General features: G+C 39.2%; 2 long non-coding RNA genes across 2 annotated transcripts; both read right to left on the bottom strand.

The window, feature by feature from the left end:
• Positions 1-378: 378 nt before the first annotated feature.
• On the bottom strand, positions 379-1,993 carry LOC145453632 (uncharacterized). Its single transcript, XR_013919851.1, has 2 exons — positions 1,901-1,993; positions 379-1,546 (listed from the first exon to the last, which is right to left on the bottom strand). It is a non-coding gene; the product is annotated as an uncharacterized LOC145453632 (long non-coding RNA).
• Positions 1,994-2,415: 422 nt separating this feature from the next.
• LOC145454779 (uncharacterized) lies at positions 2,416-4,049 on the bottom strand. Its single transcript, XR_013920227.1, has 3 exons — positions 3,841-4,049; positions 3,344-3,464; positions 2,416-2,786 (listed from the first exon to the last, which is right to left on the bottom strand). It is a non-coding gene; the product is annotated as an uncharacterized LOC145454779 (long non-coding RNA).
• Positions 4,050-16,009: the final 11,960 nt, after the last annotated feature.

Genomic DNA, 16,009 nt, shown 5'->3' on the forward strand with positions numbered 1-16,009 from the left:
AAAGATAAATCACACGAGCCAATAAGAGTGGATCAAAGGGACTTCAGCCATGTCAGCGTGATTATGTGCACTTTCCAAATAATCAGATCTGCAGACCATGTGTTTAAATTTGCATTTCAGCCCGTGGTATTATCGAACAAATAAAATCATTGTTAAATATGAGGATATGCCGCGCAGGCACTCCGTTGAAGTGAATTCAATGTAGCTCAATGTCACACTCTAAGTTTTGAAGTGTTGCTCAACCCGGAAAATTGAACACGAAACGTGATCCAAAAATTGAACGCCTAAAAGTGTTGCGAAGTGTTTAAATTAAAAGTGTTTACCTAAAAAGTGTTTAGTCTCAAAGTGGCTGGTTGACCAGTCACCGGAACGCAGAGCTCAAAATAAAATTAGATTTTATTGATTCATGAATAAATGACGCTTATAATACCCAACCTGGGTGATTAAATACGTGCAAACATTGAAATTTCCAATAGCTGCTGTGACAGGGTTTCATAAATTCAGATCAGCAGTTGAAACCGTTTCCGGAATAGCCCATGAAATCACGAACATCACAAATGATTAAGAGCAAACTCACTACAAATATCATGCAACTCGCTCAATCATGCAAATGAATGCATAGGGATAGTGATAACAAAATATCATTTAGTATCTTAAACTTTCGTGACATTGGCATGGAATCAAATTCATAATGGTTACGTCCGTTAGCGGAAAACATGATCAACACAAATCATTACAACTTATTTAAAACTGATCAAATTATGGCTTGTAAATTTCTAATTTTATTATAAAAAAACAAACAAACAAACAATGAATGTATCAGTATCACTACCACTACCACGATAAACAACCATAAGTATTTTTCTACTCTTAATGAAATTGGGCCTGCTAACCAGGCATCAAAAATATTCTAGGGCTTGCATTACAAGTACTTATATCAGGTTAATGCCAATCACTTTTGTTTAAATAACAAAAAAATCGTTTCTTTGAATCCATACAAATTTTGCAGATTTACAGAAAAGATTTTGTTGTTATTTACTAGTCTGTTGCAAAATATGAAATCTGGAAGTCATTAGGGCAGTGGTTCTTAAACATTTTTGGACACGCCCCCTTATGATAGCAAAAAATTTCACACACACCTTATCGTCGTATCATAAAATTAAAAAAAGCAACCAGAACGCTAGAAATCCCAACAGATAGTTGGATGGCAGTGACGGTGATGGTTGTTGATAAGAGAATATTCAAATATTAAATTCTGACCATACACAGAGAAATAACTACAAGCTGCCATGTGCGAAAAAGATTTTAGTTGACAGCGGCTTCACACCCCTTCAAATGCTTTCTCCTGTTTGAGAACCACTCCTTTAGGGTATGACAATCCAATGCATAGCAGCTCAAAACGTCAACAATGTTTCTGAATACTCCATTTTCACTGAAGCAGTTTTATATTCTTGCCATCAGCTGCAATCCAGGCTTGGTCAATCTCTGATTCGTGGCGTGCCATGGTGTTTGCTTCTTTTCTACTGGTCGACTCCAAGTTGCGCTCCTTGAAAATGTGATTAAATTCCAAAGTTTTGAATATGTCAATGAAAATTCTAAATTTTATGCAGAAATAAATATAAATATTTCACACATGCAGGTTACACAAGCGCAAGAAAGGCGCTCGGATACATGTGAAATCCTATCACTGAGAAGGACTAAAATTAGCATAACGACTAATAAAAATATCTTGAATCAGGTCTGCGTTTTTTTCAATTCGGCCATTTTGACATTTACATTGACATTCAGACGCACAGGCAACAGTGAGAATGCAGAACTGTAACTCAGAATGAAATTTATAGCAGAACGCCGCAGGTCTATGTAAATTTGTAAGGTGCACAAAAAAGAAAGATTACGGTACCTGTTTCAATAAGACATGCGCTGGGGTCTTGGATTATATTCGTTTGTCTCTCAATTTATCTTGGAGAAGAAGACAGTTGACTTCATCAACCTAGTTTTGCTGAAAATGTAATTGATTGCATACAAGATCCGGCAATAAATATAGTACAATCGTTATTCCTATGGGTTCGGATTTCCATTATAATAATTGACATACAGTAGGCTTTACATGTAACTTTGATTCTAAGATTTTATAGCTGCTTTGAATTGAGATGAGAAAATATATCAGACAAAGGACACATTGATTGTCTTTAGTACAAAAACTTTGTGACATCTTATCGAAGGTGTTGAATACTTTTCCTTCATTGCAGTAATTGTAACTGTTCTCAATCTTTCAAAATCCTTCCTTCCTGATTAAATTTAACTAGCGAAATTAATTGGAATTAGCACGACATGGGATATGATCTCAATTTGATGTTCACCTATAGTCCAAGTATAGTTCAGTAAGCAATAGTTCAAGTATAGTTCAGTAAGCAATAGTTCAAATACAAGTTACATCAGCTCTTTACATTCAACAACACCTCTGTTCAATGTACACAGATCAAGCCTTTCTTCAGCTCATATCGCATATATAGATAGTTTTTGAGAAAATTAGGACTGCAAAAACCAGCACATTACATAATCAATGGTGATATATGAAATGAATAAATAGACTTACATAATCACATGTTTCCATGGGTTCTTGAGGCAAAAGTATGTATCGCAAAAGATGACTGAACCGGCACAAAATCCGTTCAGATGACTCCTAACGTCACTATCAACATTGTCTGTTAGCACGGGCACGGTAGAACCAGTTTTTTTTTCGAAGAGTCGACTTCAGTTGGATGAATTTGAGGATCAATCCAAGACTGTTGAAAAGAAAATACTTGTTTTAAAAATTTGCAATACAAGGGAACTATTCAATATTCGAACTGCTTCTTTGAGGTACAAAACTTCAATATAAAATTGAATAGTATGTGCATATTGAAATGAGCCCGAATATTTTCGGCTGAGACTCGTCAGGGGTAATCGTCAGCAACTAGTAGAGAACTCAAAAGAACGTTGTACATCAACAATCGTATCACAAAATATGACGTCACCAGCATTCAGTATTCACGCAGATATCAGACTGGATACAATTGTATGTGACAAAAGGGTGTCTTTCATAGAACAATTAATTATTGTAATGGAAAGTTGCATGTGACCTTACCACCAATTTTACTCCAGCACGAGTAGCATACTTTCCTGGATTGTTATTCATTTTAGTGAAATTTTACCAGCAAACATTCATAAAAATAACCGAATGCAGCAGAATCGAATTCATTATCTAAGTATATACCAGTTTACTTACGAAACACTGCGATGCTTACCAGTATTTTAAACAACAAATGCATTTCAAAAAGGTGCAAATTGCAATACATACTACCTGCACATTAGGGCATTTTTCATATTCTTTCCATCAGCCGCAACCCAGGCTTGATGAGTCCCTGATTCGTGGCGTGCCGTGGCGGCTCTTTATTTTTACAGGTCAAATCCAAATGCTGCTCCTAGAAAATACAATAAATACTAAAGGAAAATTGTACATTTTATGCAGAAGTAAATATAAATATTTCTCACAGGTAGGATACAGAAGCGCAGCGCCGGAGAGGTGCTCAGCCCCCCATGTTTAGAACCACTGTCCTAGCCCATTATAGTTCAGTAAGCAATAGTTAAAGTACAAGTTACACGAGCTCATTTCGTTCAACTACATCTCTGTTCAGTGTTCAGTGTACACGGTTGAGTGTACACAGATGAAGCCTTTTTCAGCTCATATCGAATAGTCCGTAAGCTGCTCTGCGAGATAGCTCGTAAGAAAAGTAGGACTGCAAAAACCAGCAAATTACATAATCAATGGTGATATATAAAATGAATGAATAGGCTTACATATTCACATGTATCCATGGGTTCTTGAGACAAAGGTCTGTATCGCATAAGATGACTGTGCCGGCACAAAACCCGTTACGAACGACTCCTCATGTCACTGTCAACATTGTCTGATAGCGCAGGCACGGTAGACCCAGGGTGCTCTTTTCAAAGAGTCGACATCAGTTGGACGAATTTGAGGATCAATCCAAGACTATTGAAAAGAAAATATTTGTTGCAAAAATTCGCAACATTTGTTGCAAATGAACTACTCAGTAATCACGCAGATATCATATTGGATACAATTGCTGTTTTATGCAATAAGTTGTGCATGACAGAAGGGTGTCTTTCATAGAATAATTAGGTAATGGAATGGAAAGTTACACATGACGTTACCACCAATTTTACTCCGGCACAGGTAGTATACTTCCTGGATTGTTAACAATTTTAGTGAAATTTTATCAGCGAACATTCATAAAAATCTTTATCACGAAGATAACCGAATGCAACAGAATCAAATTCATTCTCTAAGGATATACCAGTTCACTTACAAAACACTGTGATGCTTACCAGTATTTCATACAGCAAATGCATTTCAAAAAGGTGCCAATTTCAATACATAATACCTGCAAAATAGAGTTTAGTTCAGTTACCGTATCATAATAAACTCAGAAAAGTCAAATTTGGGGATTGGGCAAAACAAATACTACCCTTTGTGATCCATGGTTTGTTGAAAAGATTGTTTGTTTGGCTGTGCTATTATTAGGGCGATTTTTTGGATCTAAAAAGGGAAGATTTCGACTAAAAAATCCAAATTCACACATATTTTGATGATGAAAAACTTAATTTTGACCGCAAGTACTTAAATTAGGTGTTTCTCACATAATGTTAGAATTGTACTACCGGTACCCATCTTTATTTCTGGCTGGAGCTGTCTGTTCTTCCGAAGTAGTTTGACCTGAAAAAATCTTTCAGCAGGAAAACTGACAAATTTATACATGAAAAAACCGTATTTTATCGAAATCTGGACCCGTGAAGAATTCCAGCATTAGTTACATCTCGTATTATGGTAGAAATAATTAAAACTTTGTTGTAGTACAACGAAAGATACTTTCCTACATTTTCGGGTATAAAGTGTCTGTCCCAACTAAGTAGCTTGGCAAGAATGAAGAAAGAACGTTCACCAGTAGCAGTTGTTGGCCGGCAACACTGAAGTTGTGCGTACACTGCACTCTCTCTCTCTATCTCTCATTATGACAAAGTTGTCTACATCGCAATTTTTCATCATACGGTTTCTATTAGAAGAACCAATGCCCACGCAGTCTCGCTTCAGTTAGGATAGTGCAGTAGGCTACAGTGAGCATTTGTTTCATTTGACAATTTATGATTCACAATGAGCAGACGATGGTCCGTCTAAAACGGTAGGACTATAAAGTAGGCTACAAGATGTAAATTGTAAAATGATAAGTTCACCGACAGTGCAATCATCTATGATACAAACGAAATGCAAGTTGCCAAAAAATTTTGATTTTGTAAACAATTTTGGCAATTTTTGACCTAACGGTACAATTTTGACAAAATTTAGACTTATTTTTACATGTCAAAAAAATCGCTTTAGTTAACACCTTACCACTTGGAATAAACAATACAGTGTAAAATGTGTTGCAGTCGAAAAACAATCAAAACCGTTGCATGACTGTCATACCGGTATTTAATTGCTGACATTGCAGTACTTGTCCACAATGGACCACAATATCGCCTACATAGGGATATTTCAGTGTGGATAGAGAGAACATCCCTTTATCTATATGTCAAAAAAGTTAGTTCGATAGCAGCTTCCTATCAGTACCGTAGTACTGGACCTGATCGCAGTCTGGTATATTATCAGATTCGAAGCTCGATCATCCAGCAATAAGATCAGACGAATCATATACCACAAAACATCTAAAGAACATTCATATTAATAAGAGATATCAGTAGTCTACTAAAACATCTAAAACAAATGACCTTACTGCAATCTCAAAACGAGCTCATTTTATGACTATTGTCACATTACATATATTCAATAACATTTACCGCATTTCCATACCTTACAGTACATGGATGTTATGATCCTTTACGCCATCAGGCAGCAGAAACTGCTTCAATATATCCATTCCACCAAGTCTTTTCGTGTACCCCACTCTCTGCCTGAAGCCTGACGAACCACCAATTCAAATTCCAAACTGAAATCGAGCGCGCTCTACCGTAACGAAGGTGGTGACCCCTCTGCGTCATATTTATTGAAATATTACCCTTAAACTTAGTGTTTGGTCATTTGAGTAATATTATTTTACATATACCATGATTTCATGTGATCTCCAAACGTATCGATGGTTTATGAATGCGAAATTGATGATAAATTATCAAGTATAAATTTTCTTGAAAATAAGCCGCAGTGGCGAAGTGTTACATGTAAACGGAGAAATACGCAGAAGCGTTGCGACGATAATGGCCCAATGCGTTTATATGCCCAAAAAGTGTGTCTGTACGCAGAAAAAAGTGTTATGAAGTGTTCAATACGACCTTGCGGATTTAGAGTGCAGAATGAGGTGTTGCGGGGAATTGAGGATATTGATTCGACCGACGTAATATTCACCACCTCTGCAGTCTGCATGTCGTTTGACCAGAGGTATAGTCAGTAACGAAGTATCCTATACTTTTGGAGGCATCAAGTAGGTTTTTCCTGCTATAGTACTTCTTACACTTACTCAAGTGGTTATGCTTGTGGAGTCGGTAAATTTTACCTCCGGCTCCGACTCCGAATCCACACATTTTCAATATACCGACTCCGACTTCGACTACTGAGTCTTTAAACGAACCGACTCCGACTCCTGGGTCTTTAAGCGTACCGACTCCGACTCCAGACTCCGACTCCAGCATTATTACCAATTTACTTCGAAAGTTGTATGCCACATTGTCGGTTGAATGACTACAACCATAAAACATATGCAAACATATGATAAACGGTGGCATGCTAAATTGTTTCATTGTGGCACAGCTCGAATTATCCTCTATATGCAATTAACATGAACGAAAGATTTGCTAAATATCCTTCCTCTTTCAAGTTTTTATAACATGGACTCTCTAATATCCTGAAATGTATGAATCATTCAAATATGGCAGATATCCAATCATTTATAATAAAAATGTAGATAAAAAATCCAAGTGTAGCTCTTGTGTATGAGTCAGCAACTAATGAAGAGATTGAACTTACTAATTTTGTCATTGCACACTATCCTGATTACAAGCACACACACTCTTACTATTAATAGACATTGGTCATAAATGGAATTTAGTTAGGTAGTCAAATGTTGATAACCTTTTTCTAGTCGTCCGATAGGAGCGAATCGAATTAGGTAACATTGCAAATAAGACTTATATTAATACGATCTAAAATTGATAACAATATATGTCATGCAACTGTGCAGTGCGCAATCAGGCCCTGGTCGCGCGAAATTTTTTTGCAAGATGATGACTGAATTAATTAATAAATATGTTGCTAACATACATCGGGGGTCGCATCTGTATACCACTGGGCTCATTTGGCAAGGACAGGATTATTCGACGTTTAGACATAGCGAAATCGACGGTATCAGTGAACATGCCCCTACCATTTTGTGCAAATGTTTTGTCGACGATCTCGCTGCGAGTGCACAAGAGAAGCCGCATGTTGGACGACACGTTATCTCCTAATTGCGAATATAGTTAGACTCAATTCTGTGAATAATATATATTTATAATTTTCAGAAGGGGGCTCAAATACTGAATGCAAGAAATCTAGTGATAATGAATCATGCGAAGTACCGAGAAAAATTTCAAGTCAAATAAATCTGCTATGAAATGTTCTACTTTACGGTTATATACGAAGATCTGGGATAAATGTGACTGGCCCCTGGATACGTCGATGCGTCAGAACTGTTGTTTTAGTCATCATCAAATTTCGCGGTCATGCTAATCAAATTTTGGTTGGCCTTGCAATTGTACCTGATGTCATAAATAATTTCGAGAATTACCTCAAGGCCACACCTAACCTTCTCGTGTGCCAAATTTGGCCTGCGTGCCACGGGCTGGCCGCACCTGATCTGTATGGTTATTAATAACAGCGATTGGCGGTACATAAAAATTCTATTGAAAATTCTTTGAAAGCAAATGTTTTCATGATAGAGAAGTTGGAGTCGGAGTCGAAGTCAGGGTCATTCTCAGAAACTCCGACTCCGACTCCAGTCAGTATTTTCCCCACGACTCCGACTCCAGCTGTTATAGTTTTCACGACACCGACTCCGACTCCATCAAGCGAAAATTACCCAGACTCCGACTCCGACGACTCCACAGCCCTGTTTTAGACTGCTGTAGTTCTACTTCAGTTTTCAATTTTCTAGGCAGAACTAGGCCTATTTTACTTAGGCTATTTAGAAATCGTTACTGCCACTTCTGCTTGATTACCAATACCAACGATGAATGACTATAGCCTACTTGACCACCGAGCACCTCAGCAGCAAGAGAGCAGTCAGAGCAACAATGTTTGCATAAAACTTTGCTGACATGCGCCTTGACCTACCACAACATTGGTCATATTCGCAAAGCTTATTCATACGGATTGAGATAAGAACACACTCAATCAGTCGAAGTGCGTCAAAACTATTTGACTGGGGAGTGGAGACGCTTATCAAAGATGTTGGTTGTATGGTACAATGGTACATTCAATGACTGCAACGAATCTGAGCCGGAGCCCGACACCCTACGGAAACAATATTTTACAACACGGAAGACGGAACAACACGGAATTGCTAGTGTAGCTACCATCGCTAGTGGGCGTTGTAGAACGATAATGAAATCCGACTCTCGAGTTCTATCCTTACTCAGGCTCCTGCTTTGCAAAGGCTGCATTCTGCATGGATTTTATATTTGGTTGGTCACCCATAGTATCCTATATGGTTCGGACTTCGGACACGAGCAAATCTCACGGCTCAGTCAAATTGATCTACGTCACAGTTTCCATTTGTCTAAAGGCAATTTGACGGTAATTTTTGACCAGCTTGCCGAGCATTAAATTGGATAAAACGGGTACCAATCGAAAGGTGCCGCTGTACTGATCACGAAAATCGATATTTTATTGCGCCCTTGGCCCTGGAACCCCCACAATCAGCCTCAAATTTTTCATTGTTATGGAAATTGCAAATTGGTATTGTGACGCAGCCATGATGTCTGGCAAAACGAGAGCGTAGCCCAGGGGCAAAATAGCAGCTGCGCGGCGAGAGTGAGAGGGATCAGCTGACGTCGCGGCAATGAACTTGTGTTCGAAGTGCAATCGCGTCGTAGACAATATCACCCCACGTGTATAAATACTAGGGATGTTATGAACGTTCCCGTTCGCATTCTGTGTCTGAAGCTTAGAAATTAAGAGGTTCACGTTCACAAACGAACCTTGGTAGGTCCTGCACTGTTAGCCATTTTCATGTATTACAATTTTCCACGTCATTATTTCATCATTGATTCAAATTCTTTGCGTTTCAACTTCAGACCACTCTATGCAAGGCGCTGGCAGCATAAAAATATCAAGACTAAACTATCATACAACGTGTAGGCTACTTCAGTATTGTGGCATAATGTGGCTCGAGTCGTCGCTAAGTATCGTGTACGACGTACGTACATTTATATATCGCTTCACTGATACGTAGAGTTGGAATTACCAATATGACGTCATAAGGTTCACATTCGCGTTCACACAGAACCTTTCAAAAAGGTGAGCGTTCACACGAAACTGAACCTTTCAGGGGTTCGCACAATCCTAACAGATACGATACCCTAGTAGGTATATGAGGCAGTATTAGTGGCGTCTCCAGAGGAAAAACTAGCCCATACTCAGCTTTACAACGATGGCATACCGGCCCGATCAAAAGTACGCTGAGAATTTAATTAGGGCAAGGCTAAAAAAAATTTGAAGATGATCGCACATCAACGGTATCTAATTCCTCAAATTTTCGGTAAAACAGTTTTGCCAAATCGCGTCCTTGTGCGAATTTTCAGGGTAAGGAGAGAAAACTATGTCAACGACCTCGAGAGGTCTGAGTGTGACAGAATATTCCGGGCACATTATCACAAGATTCATCAATGAATCACGTAGATGAGTCGAGTGAATGTAGCGAAACACACGCCGTTCATTTCATAACGACTTTAATGTCGCTAAGCGTTGTCAATTGCTGACGGACACGATTTAAAAAATAGAACCCACAATTAAACTCGAGTCAAGTGTACCTGTTTGCTGCGGGTGTGATCAGACTACAGTTGATCTTCCCGGTCGTACCGATCATTCCCATCTGATACCGAATACTGTGCATGCATAGTTTCTACAACACCATCATTGACGTCAGTTTTTTATGTATTTTGGTTGGTTGAAAATAAAGACTCTCTCTCTCTCTCTCTCTCTCTATCTATCTATCTCTTCTCTCAGACAAGGATTGTAACGTATCGTAGCAGTTCGTATTGAAGCGGGTGTTATCAAGTAACGAAGTATTTCTTGTACTTCTTGAGCGTTTTCCCTTCGAGTCTTCGCAAATACATGCGCTGTGTGGCGCAGGTGACAGAAGCTACAACCGATCCATAGCGAATTCTACGCGACCCGCGAAGAGCAGAAAGGTTCGCAGCATCTGTCGCGTGCGTGTCTCGTATCCCAGGGGGCGTTTCAATTATTCCTAGGACAATTCACAAGTCGATCGATCGTAGCGCATTTGATGTCGTAACACCTGTCCTTGTCTAACGAATATGTAGGAAGATAATCACGTACCGACACAGTGATAACGGTTAGTCGAATCGACAAATGAGAGCGTCCGATTTTGATGCATTTTTTAAACGAGGGAAAATCGTACAGTCACACACTTACATATAGAATGCAATAAATTTATTCTGATTCCATCGGCACATCCGTTGACGCTTAGCGCAAACTCGGAAGTCTTGAATAACATGCAGCTTTACAGGATCCATGGTTTGACCAAATAACATCGACGCCAACCAATTCCGCTATTTATGATCAATGATATGTTCGATTTGATCAACTTGATGGTCTTGCCTATCGCTTGTCCAATATTTTATTCCTTCCTCAATATTCACTTGGGCGAATAGAAACCTTTGTAGTGTGCAGTATCCAGCTTGTGTAAGGATCTCAGAAGTGGGATTCGAGCCTCCGAGAGTCTAAGTCACATCTATGTTATTGAAATATATAGCTGTGACACATGATCCATAAATAGGCCTACCGCCACGCATATGTTGCCTGAATTTTTATACTGGTGGCATGTTAAATTCCACCGTTACGTGCACTGTGATTTGCTGGACGCTAAACACGAGTTATGCAAATCGTAGCACATCAGGAATTTCAACAGGCTTTGTCTAAATTACGAAGGGCCATGAGAATACCCCTCGACGTAGCTTGAAGATAACGGTTACATCACGCTCGATACCAAACGAAATCACCCTGCCATTGTCGCCTAATCTCACTTCGCTGTCGCCTGGTATCATTAATCCAATCGTCAAGATACTCGAACCGCGGGCTGGTTGAAACGAACATCCCCGCGGAATGCTAGACGGAGTACCGTATAGTCGCGCTGGTAAATTTCACGAGACTGACATTATTAGTTTTCATCGCCTGAATATCGTATGATAAATTGAATCGACTTCAAAGGGTGCAGCACTGTATAATAGGGTTCTTCAAAAATGAATTTTTTTCTCAAATCGTACTGGCTACTTGATAAAATTGTTAGGTTACCTAATTTAAGCCTACACACAAAATTTGGTTCAATTCTAGCCAGTAACCGCTTTGCTACAGGAGAAATAAGTTTCTATTTATTATATAGAAATAAATAATAAAAAATTTGAAAATTTTCTGTTCATCCCATGAAAGTGTCAGGCTGTCTATAGAAAGTATGCTCACCAAATTTGGTTCAATTCCAACCGGTGGAAGCGGAGTTATTGCCGTCGAAAAATTTGGATTTGAATAAAATAGTATTTACGGTGAGCAGAACTATAATAAATAAACAAAGAATCGGTCACCGTAAATACTATTTTATTCAAATCCAAATTTTTCGATGGCAATAACTCCGCTTCCACTGGTTGGAATTGAACCAAATTTGGTGAGCATAGTTTCTATAGACAGCCTAACACTTTCATAGGGTGAACAGAAAATTTTCAAATTTTTTATTATTTATTTTTACATAATAAATAGAAACTTTCTTCTCCTGTAGCAAAGCGGTTACTGGCTGGAATCGAACCAAATTTTGTTTGTAGGCTTAAATTAGGTAACCTAACAATTTTATCAAGTAGCCAGTACGATTTGAGAAAAAAAGTCATTTTTGAAGAGCCCTACTGTATAATTCATGTATTGGCAATATAAATCCAGCAATTAACATACGAATTATATAGGCTATGGCAATCATCGGAAGTATATATGTCGTGCTCCGGGAGAGAGTTGACTTTTGCAACTTATTGCATATAGCCTGTTTGTGAATCAAGGCATATTGAGAATATTGAGGTTTTTCTCGCCCCGGTAAGACTGGAATCCGTGATCAAATATGACCTGCGGTTATAGTCAAGAACCCGATGTCCAAAACTGGAGCTATAGTCGTAGGTGTGAAGAGTATTTTGTCGGGGCCGTAGTGGAATATCTCCGGGTAATAGGAACAATCTTCCCCAATGTAATCACGAGCTTTGTTCGACTTCACCACAACATCCACAACCAAAATTGGACAACTAGAAAGTTTTCTGCTTTTCCAAATTCAGAGTTCATACACATAGCATGATACTGGCAAATGTATGTACAGTGTACTGTACACTGTACAGTGTAGGCTACACAAATCTTGGCTCGTTTCTCACTACACAGTTACGCTGTAGCATTTTCATGAAAACCAGAAATAATTGTTTAGAATAAAAACTAGAGCATAGAAACATTTCGCAAATTAGATTAGAATTAGATTACCGGCATTTCGCTTGTATTAGTCTATGATTATACAACTAGAATAATCTAGTAGTTGTATAGTTGATAGTTGTCCAAATTACCACAACGCATCTCCAACGAGTTATCCATGCGCTTATAGGCGATTCAATCGCATTGCAATCAGCACTAGACCAGTTATCGCATTATCGGCATCGATAAAATATCACGCATTTTCGAACAGTTACTTGAGCTATGTAAGTTTAATCACTGTGGCGAAAGATAAGAGGCGACCTTAGCTTCACGGTAACCGCGCGGATCTCGATTACAGAATCTAATGCGTGGAAAACTATACCTGGTATGCCGAAAATTTCATTTAGTTTTAGAATGAGAACCAGGAGTCGCGACTAGGTTACAGTTACACCACGATAAACGTGACTATGCGGGATACCCATGCATTGACCTCGGTATTATCAAGGATATTTATGCAAGCAAGAGTGGTCAATGCAGTCAGAGAATATAGCTGTTTTCTTGCAAGAAATGCGCATAAATCTACTCAAATGTACCAGACGCTATTCGCACGGAAAACCCTGTAATCAGTAAGATCATTAAAAGACTGATTTCGTTGCACAGTAATCTCATGGTGAATTGAAATCACGAGTAAACCGATATAGGGAAGGGTTAGCGTTCTTTCTTTGTTGTCTGTACCGCGCTAGGCAGTTAGCATATCGGCACATCATGTTAGCGCGACACCATCCACACGAGCCAATGCACAAAACGTACTTTATAATCTGTCGCAGTGAGACTGCCTCCAGCGTGTACGAGCAGCTCGCAGATCTTCTTGTGTCGGAACCAAGCGGATTTGTGCAGCGCGGTTTGCTGCCGATCTCCGTCCAACAGGTTCAGCAATACCTATTATCGAAATCGACAATAACGTTATTGCAATAAAATGTTACAGGATCATTTGCACCTAAGCCGAAATCGACGGTCGTCGGAATCGTGAACTTCATGTCCGTCACTCTATTGAGTGGGCGCGGGTATTTCCGGAAAACAATCGCCCACTCTATTGAGTGGGTCAGGTTTGAAAAAGTTAAGGACAAGTAGAAAATGGACCGCTTTAAAAGTAGCATACATATTTTGATATCTTCTATATCGTATATCAATGACATTGAAGTATAGTAAACACCGATACTTACCAATGAATCAAGCAGAATGGAGAGCGGTTCACATTTCTTCTGGTGTAAAGTTGATAACTAGATCCTCATAATCTAAGGAGTTTTACCCCGTGACTTATAGGTGAACCCAGAATGAATCCAATACGGGTGTGGAAAAGCAGCGACTTATATACAGGCGGAATAGTCAATCACAAATAAAAATCATGGTCCCACTGTATGTCACAATATAGATGATGCCGCTAAATTTGCAACTGACACCTAGAGCAGCGTTTTCAACCTTTTTGTCTTCGCGGGCCGCCTTTGGACCGTCACAGACCCTCGCGGACCAAAAAAAGTTTTAGTTCAAATTTAGCTCTATTATAGTGCAACCGTCATCTGTCCTGTGCAAATATTTACTGTAGGCTATAGTGATAAACAGCAGCCATATGACCTTTCTCGAAATTAACATGTCACCAACGATTCATGTAGAAATTGGAAAAAACTTTGTTATGAAGCGAAAGTGCCTCGTGATTTCTCAAATAAAGAAATACAAATAAGATTATCAACCATTTTGCAAATGTGGAGGATTCGCGAACCCCCTGAAAATGCTTCGCAGACCCCCGGTTGAGAACCAATAACCTATAGGGTACATGCACGGTGGTTGTCCACGACATATAGATGCTCATTTGTATAGACAGTACAGTACAATGTGAGCATGCTGGACAATGAAAAAATTGCATTACGACAAAATCCTCGAGACACAATCTCCCGCGCAATATAGGAAGCCATCATTCAGGTATGAGTTAGTTATCGGAATGATTGCTCCAGTTTTTTCCGGGTTCCAATATCACATTCACATGGTCAGCCGTTCAAATTCCCCCGAAATTGCACTTTTAATATATGCTGCTAAAGCAATTCACGTATAATCCCAAAATTGGCACGAATCAATCAGCTCTTTTTGTGGTAGAATAACATGTAAGTCGGTAACGGGACACCCGAAGTCTACGCGACAAGAGAAATACTAGTGACCATCTTTTGTGATGATTTATCACGACTATTATCAACCGACATCGCATAGTGCTCACTTTTCCGCATTCAAAGAAGCCAGGCACAAAACGTCAATTAGACGAAATCGAATCCGACCAACAAAAGGCGTCGGCAGCTGAGAAAGCGCCACCGTGGGAAAGGAAAAGTGCGTCGGCATTTACTTCGTAACTAGCCGAGCGAGCGGTCGCTTGTGTTTTCTGGCGGTTCTGCGCTCGGGGTTTACGTGCTGGGTTTCGCGTTTGGATGATACCGGTATAGGAGCGAATGTGGTGCGATACCGCGAGCGAGATACGCGTTTAAATGTTGACAGAGATATACAGAGTTTTAGATATCCCTGAAATGTTGTGTGTGTTTCTTGTTTAAGCGTAGGAGAGCTTTAGCTCAAAGACGTATAATCGTGCTATTGAAGAAATATTTCGTGATTTTGGCAATAAATCGCATGAAAGCTCAGATATCATGGGATTGATACCGCGTTGTGGTTATGTTTGCGATGATATGGTACTCACCATTACAAAGACAAGGGTATAGGTGGAATTAGCGAGATGTAAATTGAATTTATTGTTAGCGAGATGTAAATTGAAGAACGACGATTCACCTTATTAAGAGAAACTACCTACAGATCATTCTACATTTAAAGAGGAGTTCAGTAACTAAGTACTTGTACTTTCTCGGAGTACTCAAGTAGATTTTGTCCACTTGCACTACATACTCAAGTGGTTATGAATTTAGACTACCACTTCTACTTCTAATTGGATAGTGTTCAATTTTTAGGCAAAACTAAACCCAGAATATTTATTTTTTCCACACTTAGAAATCACTAGTTCGAATTTTTGAGTATCAACGATGACTATACTTTGACCATCGGAGACCAATCTGGCTCCGGCCGCATTCCTAAAATATGAAACCGGTCCGGTGAAGTCTAAAACGAGGTAGATATCAACTCGACTTCGACTATACTTTGACCATCGGAGACCAATCTGGCTCCGGCCGCATTCCTAAAATATGAAACCGGTCCGGTGAAGTCTAA

Source organism: Botryllus schlosseri, chromosome 13, assembly GCF_051294905.1.
Source record: "Botryllus schlosseri isolate E-star chromosome 13, Bs_hap1, whole genome shotgun sequence".
In the NCBI taxonomy this organism is placed as follows: Eukaryota; Metazoa; Chordata; class Ascidiacea; order Stolidobranchia; family Styelidae; genus Botryllus; species Botryllus schlosseri.